This window comes from Aquarana catesbeiana, linkage group LG05 (assembly GCF_042186555.1).
Source record: "Aquarana catesbeiana isolate 2022-GZ linkage group LG05, ASM4218655v1, whole genome shotgun sequence".
NCBI classification, from domain to species: Eukaryota; Metazoa; Chordata; class Amphibia; order Anura; family Ranidae; genus Aquarana; species Aquarana catesbeiana.
Window position 1 is genome coordinate 239,340,258 of NC_133328.1, and position 15,101 is coordinate 239,355,358.

Consider the following 15,101-nt stretch of genomic DNA (forward strand, 5'->3'; position numbering starts at 1 on the left):
TAAACAAAGGGCCGGTAATTTTCCTTCAGACAGAGGGACAGACTATGGCCAGTGGGAGTGGACTTTTTTTTTTTTTTTTTACATCAGTGGGAGTAAACGTCACCAGATATGGAATTAGGGAGAAGACTAGTGTCCCATCAGAATAGTGTCTTATATCAGTGGGAGGAATAGTGCCCCAAGGGCCGGATACAGGCAAGCAGAGGGCTGTAGTTTGGAGACCACTGCTCCAGACGGATGGAAAATAGGTTTTCTATCCATCTTGATTTCATGGACAGGATCGGATAGCGGCGGATGTCAGTGGACATGGAGGTGTATGGAACATCTGATCAGGTCCACCTGAAAAACTGACAGGTGGACCTGATCAGAGCGCCCGTGTAAAAGGGGCCTAAAGTGATTGTAAACAATTTCCTTGTAAAACAACACATTTAGTTTAAAATTGAAAATGAAAGGCAAACATTTGTGTTTAGATATAAAAAAAGAAATACTAAAAAAATACACACACACACACTTTTTTTTTTCCCCCCCGCATTTTTTATAACTGGTCACATTCCCTCTGTTCTCAGCTGCATCAAACCTGGGGGGGGAAGTTGTAACAGCACACTCATCTTCCCAGTGATGGGCTGTGCAGGGGGGGGCCTGTTAGGACAAGTCTGATCATTGGAGGAGAGCAGCCTGAGTTCCCAACATAGCTAGAGAACTGACCACAGTGAGCTCTGCTGGCCAGTGTGGTCAGTTTTTAAGAGGAAAGCAGAGGAACTGGCAGGATCACCAGGGATTTTACACAAAGGAAGCAAAAAAAAAAGAACAGGATACTTTTTTTTCGTACAAGTACATGGTGCAGCAGGCACATATCAGGAATTTGAAATGCTGGGGTAACAAACACTTTAACTGAACAAGCTGAAGTTAGAAGTTGTTTGGCTATCATGCACAGCTGCACCAGATTTTGCACTGTCCAGTTTTGGTAAATTGGCCTCACTGTATGAATGTGAGTTAAAGACCTTAGATTGTAAGCTCCTTGAATGCAGGGACATGCCCCACTTGCTTGATTGACTTCTGGCAAAGGAGCACGTTGACGTTTTTTTATCAATTAGCAGCCAATCAACTATAGCCACTGATCAGTGTAAACCTGGGTATACACTATATGAGGAAATGTGAAGAAAAATGTTGTACGAGGCATGATCGTTTGATTTTCATATAGTGCGTGCACAACTTTTCACATCTGATTCAGGCTTTTGAAAATTTCCAAAGGGACAAACTCCAAAAAATGTTCTCATAGTGAACAGAATGAACGATTTTCGTTAAATGTGTCTGGTTTTCATAAAATAAGTCTACGCTATTAAGAAAAAATAAACAACAAAAAAAAAGTGTTTGTTGTACGAGAATTTTCATACATTATTTCCATCCCCAGTTCTTACTTGCTGTGAAACATTGAGGAAAACCAGACGATCATTTGCCCGATTTTTCTTATACTTACCCAAGCCCTCATTCGATCCAGCGTTGTGCTCAATTGCAGTGCCTCTCTTCCCTCACTTCCGTGTCTCACTGGCTTTGCTGGGGCATCCGGAGCCACTGGCTCCCAGTGCCGTCAATCAAAGCCAATGACAAGGATGCAGGGGCGGGGCCGAGTCCAGCTGTTTATGTCAATGGATGCTGCAGTGGGGCTTGGGAGCGAGCAGGCATGAGTGCCTCCATGGGAACCAGCTTCCCGTGGGGGCACTGCACAGAGAGGAGCCAGCAGTGCTGGCGGGGGACCTGGGAAGATGAGGTTGGAGGCCGCCCTGTGCGATGGAATGGAAGGTAAGGATAGTGATGTTTGTTATTTTAAAAAACGCTGCTTTTTCAGGAGTTTTTTTTTTTTCTGCCTGTAGATGAATCTTAGGGTTACCCAATCTGTCCATGCACATGAGGGATTTTTGAGGCATATTTTAGGAAGAAAGTTTTCAGGCAAAAAAAAAAGACGCTAAATGCGATTAGCGCTTTCAAGGGTACATTAACTATAGTGACAACTGAACAGAGGGAAATGTTTTGGGAAAAAACGCTTATAAAAGCAAATGCCCATAAACTCTCCTAAACTGTGCAATACGAGCCACTTGAGCATTTTTCTGCTGCTTTTCCTGCCAGAAGTTCTGGCATTTTTTTTCTACTCCTAGTGTGCATGGACCCTGATCTGGCAGTGGTGGGTGCTGCTGTCAGAATACAACGTCCTGGTGGAGGGACATTTACAAAAACTGTCCCCCCCCCTTTTGGGATGAAGTTTTTATAATGAATAAAAGGTAACCATTGTAAGCACCCCTGTCAGTAATAAATGGTTTGTCTTGACTCTAACTGCCACGTTTGCAGGATAGTTCAGACTATTAAAGGAAGTTTAAAAATAACAGACTTACTGGCTGAGTAAAATAAAGGGGGGGGGGGGGGGGGGAGCTAAAAATAGGAAAACTGCTGCAGCCACCACATCTAACAACTGGTAAACTGCAATATATTCCATTCTTGTTTTTGAGTTTAGTACGGCTTTAACTATCCAGTCCTTTTGGCCAGGGTCACAACTGTCCTTAACGATTAGGAGGATGGGTAGCCACTGCTGTGCTTGCTGCCTGCTGAGGATTTCCTACTTTATCTCGTAGAAGGTTGTGCCGCCTACAAGACGAATGACACCTACAAGAAGAACGTTTTCTCCATAACGTGTTATCGGGATTTACAAGATCTCTTTCAGTAAATCTTTATCATCAACACAGGAGAACTTCCCATGTGATCCTTTCATTTCTAATACATCCATTGCCAATTAAAAAGAAGGTTATTAAAAAACAGACTTGTATGTTAAATGTGGATCAGATATGTCACCAGCCCACCAACAAACCTGTTTCAAAGTGCAAAGCTCTTTATTCTTGTATGATCAATAGAAAAGCTTTCCTATGTGATCATACTTGCATTGTCAAGTAGAAAAGCCTTCATACTGTATGTGATCATAAAGAGCTCCACGTTGGAAAGAAGCCAAGCTTGGTGTGCTGCCGACATATCTGATTCATGTTGTAGATCGAGTTGCCACCTCATCCCTTTAAACCCAAACACATATTGATTACACAGGTTCTGTGGCTGATTAAGGTGTTAATTAAACTCAGTTGGTGCCTTAACTGCACTAAATTAGTCTCAGAACCTTTGTAATTCATATGTGTTCGGGTTTAAAGGGATGAGGTGGCAACCCTAGTTGAAGACCGTGACCAAACGGGAGACCTTGCAGAACCCTTTTAACCACATGATCAATTCCAGTATAGTGTGTGTGAGGATTATCCACTTGAAGACCAGGCCTTTTCATGGCACTTTTTGTTTACATGCTTAAGTCAGTATTTTTGCTATAAAATTACTTAGCACCCCCAAACATTATATCATTTTTGTTTTAAGCAGAGGCCCTAGAGCAGTGGTCAACTCCTGTCCTCAGGGTCCACTAACAGGCCAGGTTTGCAAGATAACTGAAATACATCACAGGTGATATCATTTGCTGCTCGGTGATTGCAATTTTCTGTCTGTATCTCCCCAAGGTTTTTTTCAAACGCAATTTTTTAGAAAAAAATACACTTTAATAAATTTGAATGCAAAAAAAAAATATAAAACCCATTTTTTTTTGGTAAAATGTAAAAGATGATGTTACACTAAGTAAATAGATACCTAACATGCTTTAAAATTGAGGATGCTCATGGAATGTCGACAAACTACGATACCTAAAAATCTCCATAGGCGACGCTTTAACATTTTTTTACAGGTTACCTGTTTAGAGATACAAAGGAGGTCTAGCACTAGAATTATTGCTCTTGCTCTAACGTTCAGGGTGATACCTCACATGTGTGGTGCAAATACCATTTACATATGTGTGCTAGACTTGCATATGCGCTCGCTTCTGCGATGGGGGCGCTTTAATTTTAATTTTTTTCTTATTTATTTAATTTTTACACTGTCTCTTTAAAAAAAAAAAAAAAAATGTTGATAATTTTTATTCCTATTACAAGGAATGTAAACATTGTAATAGAAATAAGGGATGGCAGGTCCTCTTTATGGAGAGATCTGGGGTCAATAAGACCCCAAATCTCTCCTCTACTTTTAAAAGCAAAAACTACGTCATGGTCCTCAAAGACCACAGAGGTGACCAGAGATTATCTGGTCTCTGGTAACCTCTAAGGCCAGCCGTGCAATCCGTCGGATCGTTTCTCGGGTGCGTCAGTAAAAATGATAAGCCCGAGAAACTCGGGGGGGGGGGGGGGGGCGGGGGTTTATGGCTGATAGCTTCAGCCAAAACTCCAGTAAACCACTTGCAAGGCACAACGTACATATATGTATTGCAGTCAGCAAGTGGTTTAGACCCCTTTCACACTGAGGCAGTTTTCAGTTTTAGCGCCTGAAATCTACCTCCCATTCATTTGAATGAGTGCTTTCACACTGGGGCGGTGCGCTTGCGGGGTGGTAGAAGAAGTCCTGCAAGCAGCATCTTTGGGGCGTGTTTCTTGGGTGCGTCAGTAAAAACGGTAAGCCCGAGAAACACTGGGGGGGGGGGGGGATTATGGCTGATAGCCTCAGCCATAACTCCGGTAAACCACTTGCAAGCCACAACGTACATATATGTATTGCAGTCAGCAAGTGGTTATCCTTAGACCCCGTTTCCACTGGGGCGGTGCACTTGCGGGGCGGTAGAAAAAGTCCTGCAAGTAGCATCTTTGGGGTGTGTTTGGAGCACTAAAAGGCGCTCCAAAAATGCCCCTACCCATTGAAATGAATGGGCAGCACTCCCAAAGCGCCGCAAAATGGGTCTTTTTTGCATTTTTGTTAAGGTTGCGTTGTCACGTGAAAAAAAGCGACCCACTAGCGCCCGAAAACCACCACATAAGCTCTGCTGAAAATGACCGGCGCTTTACTGCTGGCAGGAAAATGTTGAAAAACGCAGCTAAAAGCCAAATATTGCACGTGCATTTATGCGCGTTTAGCATTTCAGCGTAAGTGCATTCCACTGGCCAATATATTTATTTTGGTCGTTGAAATGCATTATTGTTCCAACGATGTGTGCATATAGTGTTTATGCGTGTTTTGACGCGTTTAGATGCTTTGACATGTTTTTTTCTGCTGAAACTCTCCTCTCAAGAACGTGCAAAGGGTGGGTTTTTTCTGCCTGCGCCACTTTTTAAGCTCTGCGTGTATGAAGCCTATACTTAAACAAGATCTGTATCGATTGATTTGATCTCAGGAAAACTGAAAGATATGTATATGAAACTGAATATGAGCTAGGTTTGAAGGCTATCCAATCATATGGATGCGTTATGCATAGGGTTAAAAGGTGAATAAAGGAAAGAATCCAATGGTGAACTAAAGCCTCATACACACGATCAGATTTTCAGATGACCGAAGTGAGGTTACTCACCATACGAAAATTCTCGTACGACAGAATACAACTTCATTAGTGACGTCATGTGTTGAATAGTTTTGTATGTATTCTTTCGTTTCTGTGCATGTGTAGTGCTCTCATGATTTTTGAAAATTGGATGTTGAGTTCACGTACGACAAAAATGTTATAGTCTACACATCCAGCTTTTGTCTGACGAAAAATCGGAAGTCAAGCGCCATACTAACGATCCACAAATTGGCAGATCGTTCGTCGGACGAAATCTTACTTCCGATTTTCATATTGTGTGTACGGGCCTTTAGTCTAAATATCTTGGCCATCTTGCTGCAGGGTGTCCTGTGCTGCTGGTGTAACACTCCGCACAAAATGCACCACAATCTGTAGCCACCGTAAGGCCTCATACACACTGGACATTTTTGCAGCTGCTTTTAGGGGTGCCAGGCATTATTTTTTCCTTCCTCTAAACTCCCCTGCATGTCCATGCACACATATGGGTTGATTACTAAAAGTGGAAAGTGCAAACTCTGGTGCAGCGCTGCATAAAAAACCAACCAGCTTCCTTGTTTATTGTCAAAGCCTAAGCCTCGGTTCACACTGGGACGACTTGTCAGGCGACCTAGGTCGCCTGACAAGTAGCGTCCCGTTCAGTACAATGGAACCGTTCTAATCGGAGCGACGCAAGTCGCTCCGACTTAGAAAAAGGTTCCTGTACGACTTTGGGGGCGACTTGGGGTGACTTGCATAGACTTCTATACAGAAGTCGTTTTGCAAGTCGCCCCAGCAGTCGTGTGCAGGTCGCCTCGGTGAGGCGACCTGCAAGTCGTGCCGCCTCTGGTGTGAACCGAGGCTAATTGAACAAGCTGAAGTTAGAAGTTGATTGTCTATTATGCACAGCTGCACCAGATTTTGCACTCTCCAGTTGTAGAAAATCAACACTATGGGTTTTTAGTTGTGTTTAGTAGCAGGGGCTTTTAAAGGCGGGGAAAAAAACCCCCACTGCCAGTGCATCCAGGAGCAGCAGTTTTGGAAGGAAAAAGGCTTGATGCTGCTAAACGCTAGGCGCGTGTAGTACTTAAAATGTTTGTTAACCTAAAAAAAATTGGATCCTGTTCCCTTAAAGCATGTTATACAGCACAGTGCTTGTGCTGTGTCATTTGGCCCCCTGTAACACCTGAAATACCTGGCTGATCCTGCCTGGCTATACCCTCCCCCCTGTAAACTGACCACAGTTTATCATGGCTATTGAGCCCTGACACCGTGGTCAGTTTACGTGCCTACTTCATCTGCAGCCCTGCTCTCTGCTCTCCTCTGTGCTCTTGTGTCTTCCTCCCTCCCCTACCTGCTTGTTAGCTCGTACCAGTGCACGCGTCCCCCTTCCTGCTGGTATCATAAGTTACTGTTGTTATTACAATACCCTCTGTTAGGCCCCTTTCACACTGAGGTGCTTGTAAACTGCCAGTAAAACACTGAGCACTTTTGAAGAGTTTTTAGGTGCTTTTGAAGCGCTTTCCATTAATTTTAATGGAGAGGAGCGTTTTTTCACCACCCTGCCAGCGCACTGCCCCAGTGTGAAAGCATTCGTTGATTTTAATGAAAATAGGTTTTCGTGAGCTTTTCAGGCGCTTTCTTTTAGCGTGAAAGTGCCTGAAAAGCGCATCAGTGTGAAAGGGATCCTATAATAAATGCTGTGCCTCACTGTATGTATGTATGTATGTATGTAAATCCGCCGATAAATACCTTATTTTATAGTGCCGCTCAGTGGTCACGTGACCTGACGTCTCTCTCCTCTTCTTTCCTCCTCCTGGCTGATGTCAGTGAGGGTTTCTCGGCTCCGCCCGCTTTGCTGTCAGACCTGGAGGAGAGAGATACGGCAGGACACGTGACCGCCGATCGGCACTATAAAATAAGGTATTTATCGGCTGATTTTTTACAAAACACATACAGTGGGGCACAGCATTTATTATAACAGATGGGATGGTAGCAACAACATTAAGTGGGTTAACAACCACTTAGCGATATCGGAAGAAGGAGCCTCAGAAGTGCGAGCATTATGATGGATACTCACTCCAGGGATGTGTATTGCCATGAATGCAACACAAAACCAGCAGCACAGGGCATCCCAGCCACTATGTGCAGCAGAGTTAAGAGGGGGTGACAAGAATATTTGGAGTTACCGTATTTATCGGCATATAACATGCACTTTTTTCCCCTTAAAATCAGGGGAAAATCATGGGTGCGTGTTATACGCCGATCCCTTGCGATCCTGAGCTGACAGATCTTCAAAATCGCCGACCGCGATTTGAAAATGGCGCCGAAATACACAGAGCCGGTCCTCGGCTCTTCTCGGTCACTTTCGGCTTCACTCGAGTGCCGCCCGAACCTAGCCGAGTGTACTCGGCTAGGTTCGGATAGCTCCGCTCACAGTCACGCCCATCCCGGGCGGGACTACGAGTGGAGCTGAAAGTGAACGAGAGCCGACGAGAAGAGCCGAGGACCAGCTCTGTGTATTTTGGCGCCGGCGGCACCATTTTCAAATCGCGGTCGGCGATTTTGAAGCTCAGGATCGCAGGGGATCACAGGATTTTCAAACTGCGAGCTGCAAGGCTGCACTGGGGCAAGGCTGCACTGGGATAAGGCTGCAATGGACACTGGGAAGGCTGCACTGACAAGGCTGCACTGACATGGCTGCACTGGGGCAAGGCTGCACTGAGAAGGCTGCAATGATGGGCATTTAAATGTAAGTTTTTTTCCCTTAAACTTCCCTCCTAAAAGTTTTTTTTTCCTTTAAAATTCCCTCCTAAACTTGGGGTGCGTGTTATAAGCCAGTGCGTGTTATACGCCGATAAATACGGTAATTCACCTTTTCATTTTTCTAGAAAAACTGAACTTGCCATTTAAAGCTGAACTACAGGGAAAGAAAAAAAAATCTCCCTTGCATTGGAAATGCTCTACAAGGGTTAAATACTTGTTTAGGTCTAGGGCAGCACCCGTACACACAATACGAAAATTGGAAGTAAAATTTCGTCTGACAAACGATCTGCCGATTTTCGGATCGTTAGTATGGTGCTTGACAGACGATTCCAGTTTTTCATCAGACAAAAGCTGGATATGCAGACTATAACATTTTTGTCGTACGTGACAAAACGTCATGCAGCTTCAGGCATCATTCAGACATCATTGTTTTCTGCCGGCAGTTCCCTGCACTGTTAAAATAATCATAGCAGCCGCTTGATTATTTTTACAGGTGGCGGGGGGGAGGGACAAGCCAGAGAATGAATCTGCCAGCGGCGGAAGTTTACCATAGAGAATACCAAGGACAAGATGGACCCCGGCAGTCTCTATGACCTTTGGAGGCCCGGGTGCGACATTAAGACCTCACATCCGGCCCCGGCAGATGTATTTAAATGTTTGCTCGCAGAAGCCAATGCATACGTACGTCACGCCCACATATGTAAACAGCGTTCAAACCACACATGTGAGGTATTGCCGCGAACGTTGGAGTGAGAGCAACAATTCTAGATCAAGACCTTCTCCGTAACTCTAAACTGGTAACCTATAAAAAAATTTAAACCGTCGTCCATGAGTGTGCGCAATTTTAAAGCATGACATGTTGGGTATCTATTTACTCGGCGTAACATCATCTTTCACATTACACAAAAAAATTGGGCTAACTTTAGTGTTTTGTTTTTGTTTCATGAAATGTTTTTTTTTTTTTTTACAAAAAAAAGGCGTTTGAAAAATTTCTGTGCAAATACCGTGTGTCATATAAAGTTGCAAAAAAAACCCATATGTAATGTTTGGGATTTCTGAATAATTTTTGCGCAAAAAAAGGATGATTTTTACATTTAGGAGAGGAGTGCCAGAATAGGCCCGGTATGGAAGTAGTTAAAAAGCCAACAATCAACCTAAACCCTGCCCTACACATTACAATCCAATTGTACAATCTGCTTTAAATTTAGCAAATCTAGGTAATGGGAGGGCTCACCTAAACAATTCTATTTTTTGTACAGGCTTCAGACTTGTTGGAAATTGTACAATTAGATTGCATGGTGCAAGGTCAGTTTATATGGTAATCAAATGATCAATTTGACAATTTCATCTCAGGTTTGGCGGTGTAACGCTCAGAATATCTGCATTAATCGCTCTTCTAATCTTCTAGGCCCTAGGTGTGCTATTGACATTGCATGTTTAGGATTTATCCTCGGGATTGCTAAGTAGTAATGGCATTTCTGGAAGAGGAAGTTTATCTGTTAAATACATAGAGAACATACTAGGGCCAGCTATAGTACAGGAAAGATATTCATGTATTTTAGGATATACTGTATTTTACTGACAGCAGAGGTAGAACCAATACAAAATAGAATTTTTTTTCTTTTGTTTTGAATGTTTGTTTTTTTTTTTTGTTTGTTTTCTTTTTGTACTGAAAGATGATTATTAGGCATTGTTATGGAAATAAGATTTCTAAAATCATGATATTTTTTAGGAAGTATCATATTTTATATCAGTACATAAACATACATACTTACTATTATGGATTATCTATAAATATGTATTAGATCTACCAAACACTGGTCTAGACAGCAGAATTCCCTCACTGAATTAAGAAAAGGTTCGGTTAGAAGCTGAAGTAAGTGGTCTGATTTATGTGTGTTGAATGGACTTGATCTCTTTGATGTGAGGGCGTTATTATTTATTTATGTACTTTTTGCATATACGTGCATTTGCGGTGTGATTGCAGTGTTTTTTGTTTTTTTTTAAACTAGGTTGCATTTCTATGTGTTTGTGGTGCGTTTACAGTGGGTATATGTATATATATATATATATATATATATATATATATATATATATATATATATATATATATATACACACACACAGTGGGATTTTGTTTATTATTTAATTAATATTATTATTTATTTTTACTGAGTTGCACTTCCATGTGTTTGTGGTGCATTTGCAGGAAGTTTTTGGATTTTTTTCTTTTTACGGAGTTGCATTTATGTGTGTTTGCAGTGCAATTGTGGTGTGCTTGCAGTGTGGTTTTTTTTTTTTTTATGTTTTTATTATCGAGTTGCATTAAAATTTTTGGTGTGTTTGCCGTGCTTTTTTTTTTTTTTTTTCTTTTTTTGGCATTATTTATTAATTTTGTTTGTTTTTACTGTGTTACCTTCACTTGTGTTTACAGGGTGTTTTGACATTATTTCATTTTTGTTATTGAGTTGCATTTGCATGTTTTTGTGGTGCGTTTGCAGTGATTTTTTTTTTTTTTTTTGCATTATTAAATTTTATTTTTGTTTACTGAGTAACATTTACATGTATTTGCGTAGCGGTTGCAGTACATTTATGGAGTGCTTTTTTGGCATTATTTATTTTATTTTTTTGTTTTATTCTGGTGCAAAATAATGCAGCATGCTGTCATTTTTTAAAAATACAAGTGAAAGCACTGCAATGGGGGTAAACTAGGGTCATTAAAATTTTTCTTGCATATGCGTTCGCATTGTATTTAAAAACGTGTTTGACTGCATATGGTGTAAATGAGCTCTTAAAGGAGAAGTCCAGCCAAAGCTCGTTTGGCTGGGCTTCTGCTATGGATCACAGGAGTGCAATACATTTTTCACTCCTGTGACCCGTTTTCAGCAGAGAGCTGTCTGATGTCCGCTTTCTGCTGACGTAATGGATATCAGTCCAGGCACCGCGTCATCCCAACAATGGAAGTTGGGATCCGCCAAATGCCTGGACTGACACCCCGCTCAGCCTCTCAGCGAGCCGCTGAGAGTCTGAGCCGGCCATCCCTACCCCCTCCACAGCCCAGCGCTCCAATGAGAGAGGAGGATGCGGAGAGCTGCTGATTGACAATCTCTAGCTCTCTGCTGGGGGGGGAACTGTCAGAACCGATCGATCGGCGATGTTCAATGGCTCGGTTCTCAGTGCAGAGGCGCCAGTGGACAGGTAAGTATGAATCCGGAAAAAAACCCAAACCCATACTTCTCTTTTATTGGTTGAGCTGTTTTAATAGTGAGCATGCTGTTTAAAGCCCCGTTCACACTAGTGCGATTTCTCCTGTGTCTGCCGGCGTGCTGCAATGCACGACAAAGCAAATCGTGTTATTTCCTATGATGCCCCTTCATATAAATGCAACATGCTGAAATGCGAGTTTTGAAAAGATGCAGGTGCTTTTTTTTGGTGCAGCATAGTGTATCTTTGGCCCCTTAGACTTCAATGATAATCTCATGTAAAATGCATGTACAGGCATTTTTAGTGTGTTTTTGACAGGCTTGTGTATAATATCCAGTCTCCTCCTTCTACAAAAAAAACTCATGAAGCATTAAAACGCATCAAAAAAGCCTGTAAAAACATGCTACAAAAAAGCAATGAAAAAAGTATGGTTATGCGGTAGCACTAGTGGGAACTCAGGTAAAGGCTTGTGTACACCACAATGCCCATGTTCAATGTGCAGTTCCGCATGTACATGCATTTGCAGTGCATTTGCATGATGTTTATGGTGGATTTGCAATGCGTTTTTTAGGCCTTATTTATAATACTTTTCCCACTTATTTGCATTTACATGTGTTTGTGGTGCGTTCATACATGTTCCGATACGTTTATGTGCAAAAAAATGCAACATTCCTTCTATTTTTCTCTTTTTTTTTTTTTTTTTCTTTTCATAATACACATGCTAAAGCATCACAGTGATGCAAAGTAGACACATTGAAATACATTTGTTTTTCTTGCTTATGTGTTCATACTGGGTTTAAAAACATGTTTGACTGCATCTGGTGTAAGCGGGCACTTACAGTGCCTTGAAAAAGTATTCATACCCCTTGAAATTTTCCACATTTTGTCATGTTACAACCAAAATTTAAATGTATTTTATTGGGATTTTATGTGATAGACCAACACAAAGTGGTAAATGATTGTGAAGTGGAAAGAAAATGATAAATGATTTTCAAGATTAGGTTTAGGGTCGTTGTCCTGCTGGAAGGTGAACCTCCGCCCCAGTCTCAAGTCTTTTGCAGACTCTAATGCCGAGCACACACGACCGGACTTTTCGACTGACTGAACTCCGAAGGGCTTTTCGACGGAGTTCCAACGAATCGGACTTGCCTACACAGGATCACACCAAAGTCTGATTGTTTCAAACGTGATGACGTACAACCGGACTAGAATAAGGAAGTTCATAGCCAGTAGCCAATAGCTGCCCTTGCGTCTTTTTTGTCTGTCGGACTAGCATACAGACGAACTGATTTTTCGATCGGACTCAAGTCCATTGGAAAGATTTAAAACATGTTCTATTTCTAAAGTCCGTCAGATTTTTCGACAGAAAAGGTTTGATGAAGCCCACACACGGTCGGATTCGTTCCGTCGGACCAGTTCGGTCGAAAAGTCCGGTTGTGTGTACACGGCATAACAGGTTTTCTTCGAAGATTGCCCTGTATTTGGCTCTATCCACATTCCTATCAGCTCTGACCAGCTTCCCTGTCCCTGCTGAAGAAAAGCATCCCCACAACATGATGCTGCCACCACCATGTCTCAAGGTGGGGATGGTGTGCTCAGGGTGATGTGCAGTGTTAGTTTTCTACCACACATAGCGTTTTGCTTTTAGGCCAAAAAGTTAAATTTTGATCTCATCTGACCAGAGCAGCTTTTTCCACATGTTTGCTGTGTCCTCCACATGGCTTCTCGCAAACTGCAAATGGGACTTCTTATGGCTTTCTTTCAGCAATGGCTTTCTTCTTGCCACTCTTCCATAAAGGCCAGATCTGTGGAGTGCACTACCAATAATTGTCCTGTGGACAGATTCTCCCACCAGAGCTGTGGATCTCTGCAACTTCTCCAGAGTTACCATGGGGTTCTTGGCTGCTTCTCTGATTAATGCTCTCCTTGCCTGGCCTGTCAATTTAGGTGGACGGCCATGTCTTGGTAGGTTTGCAGTTGTGCCATACTCTTTCCATTTTCGGATGATGGATTGAACAGTGCTCTATGAGATGTCCAAAGTTTGGGATATTTTTTTATAACCTAATCCTACTTTAAACTTCTCAACTTCATCCCTGACCTGTCTGGTGTGTTCCTTGGCTTTCATGATGCTGTTTGTTCACTAAGGTTCTCTAACAAACCTCTGAGGGCTTCACAGAATAGCTGTATTTATACTGAGATTAAATTACACACAGGTGGACTCTATTTAATAATTAGATGACTTCTGAAGGCAATTGGTTTAGTTAGGTTTATCAGAGTAAAGGGGGCTGAATACAAATGCACGCCACACTTTACAGATATTTATTTGTAAAAAAATTGGGAAACCATTTATCATTTTCCTTCCACTTCACAATTATGTGCCACTTTGTGTTGGTCTATCACATAAAATCCCAATAAAATCTATTTACTTTTTTGGTTGTAACATGGCAAAATGTGAAAAATTTCAAAGGGTATGAATACTTTTTCAAGGCACTGTAGTCCTAATTTTCTGAGGTTACAAACTATTGCAATATAAAGCTAATTTTAACGTCGCACCAACACTCGCAAATTGACTTGCGAAAATGAGTTTCATTATGATTAACAATAATCAGGCTCTCGTGATTCAAAGGACACGATGATATGATGCAAGTACAAATATTTTGACTGGTGTTTTGATCCAGGACTATAATGTACTATCCGTTGTAAAGGAAGGTCAGATAAATATTTGCATATGATGTAATTTTCTTGATTGAGACTCTCATTGTGTATTTTCTATGCTGAGCAATTGAAGCTGACAGTATCTCAGCAGAGCCTTCTGCGTGATTGTCTAATGCCTCATACATGAGTGCGCGGAAGGAGAGAGAGGCACTCCAAAAAATACAACCATGGCCTGATTTCCTGTTCAGAAATTGGACTTGCATGCACATAACTGCATTTCTAGCAAGACTGATTACTCCTCATTATATCAGGGGAATTGAGGTATGGTGTATGCGAAGTTAGTAATAAACCACAGATTTTTTTATTTTTTTATTTTCTTTATGACTGAACAGTTTTGTGTTCACAAATCAAAGAACTGCAATAATAAATAGAGAAGGGAACTACGCAGACATATGCACTGCCGAAAAATTTGTTCATTTTCATTTCATTCTTATTCCATTTATTATTATTATTATTATCGTTGTTGTGTATGATTATTAATTTGTTACATTCCATTCGTTTAGAAACGGCATTTGTTATTTTGGATAATTCGTAACTTCGGATAAAATTGTATTTGTTACGTTCACTAACAGACAAATTTGAAAGGAAATTCTAATACCTATAATTTAATAGTTACTAATAGTTAAGTTTTATTAGCTATTTCAGATTTTTGAGTTTTCAGATTTCCAAATGTCCGAAAAATTTGTTAAACGGGTTTTTGTTAATTCGGATATTTCCGAATTAACAAATTTATCGAAATTCGTTAAACAAATTCGTAACAAAACGAATTGCACATCTCTAAACTACAGTGACCAACCAGGTTTCATCATTTTAAAAATAAGAGGATTGTAATTGGCCATTTAGCTTTTGTCACATTTTGTTACTTTTTTTTTTTTCTCCATTTTCTTTTATATCCAACCCTTAAAGATGCTTTACAAGCGTTTTTAGCGCTAAAAATAGCGCCTGTAAACTGCCTCCCCAGTGTGAAAGCCCGAGTGCTTTGTGCACTTGCAGGATGGAAAAAAAAGTCCTGCATACAGCGTCTTTGGGGCGGAGCTCCTGCCATTGAAAT

The 15,101-nt window shown here is 41.3% G+C and overlaps 1 protein-coding gene across 2 annotated transcripts in view; it reads left to right on the forward strand.

The window, feature by feature from the left end:
- The window catches only part of ADCY1 (adenylate cyclase 1), a 525,405-nt gene that overhangs the window by 1,854 nt on the left and 508,450 nt on the right, over positions 1 to 15,101 (forward strand). The window lies entirely within an intron of this gene.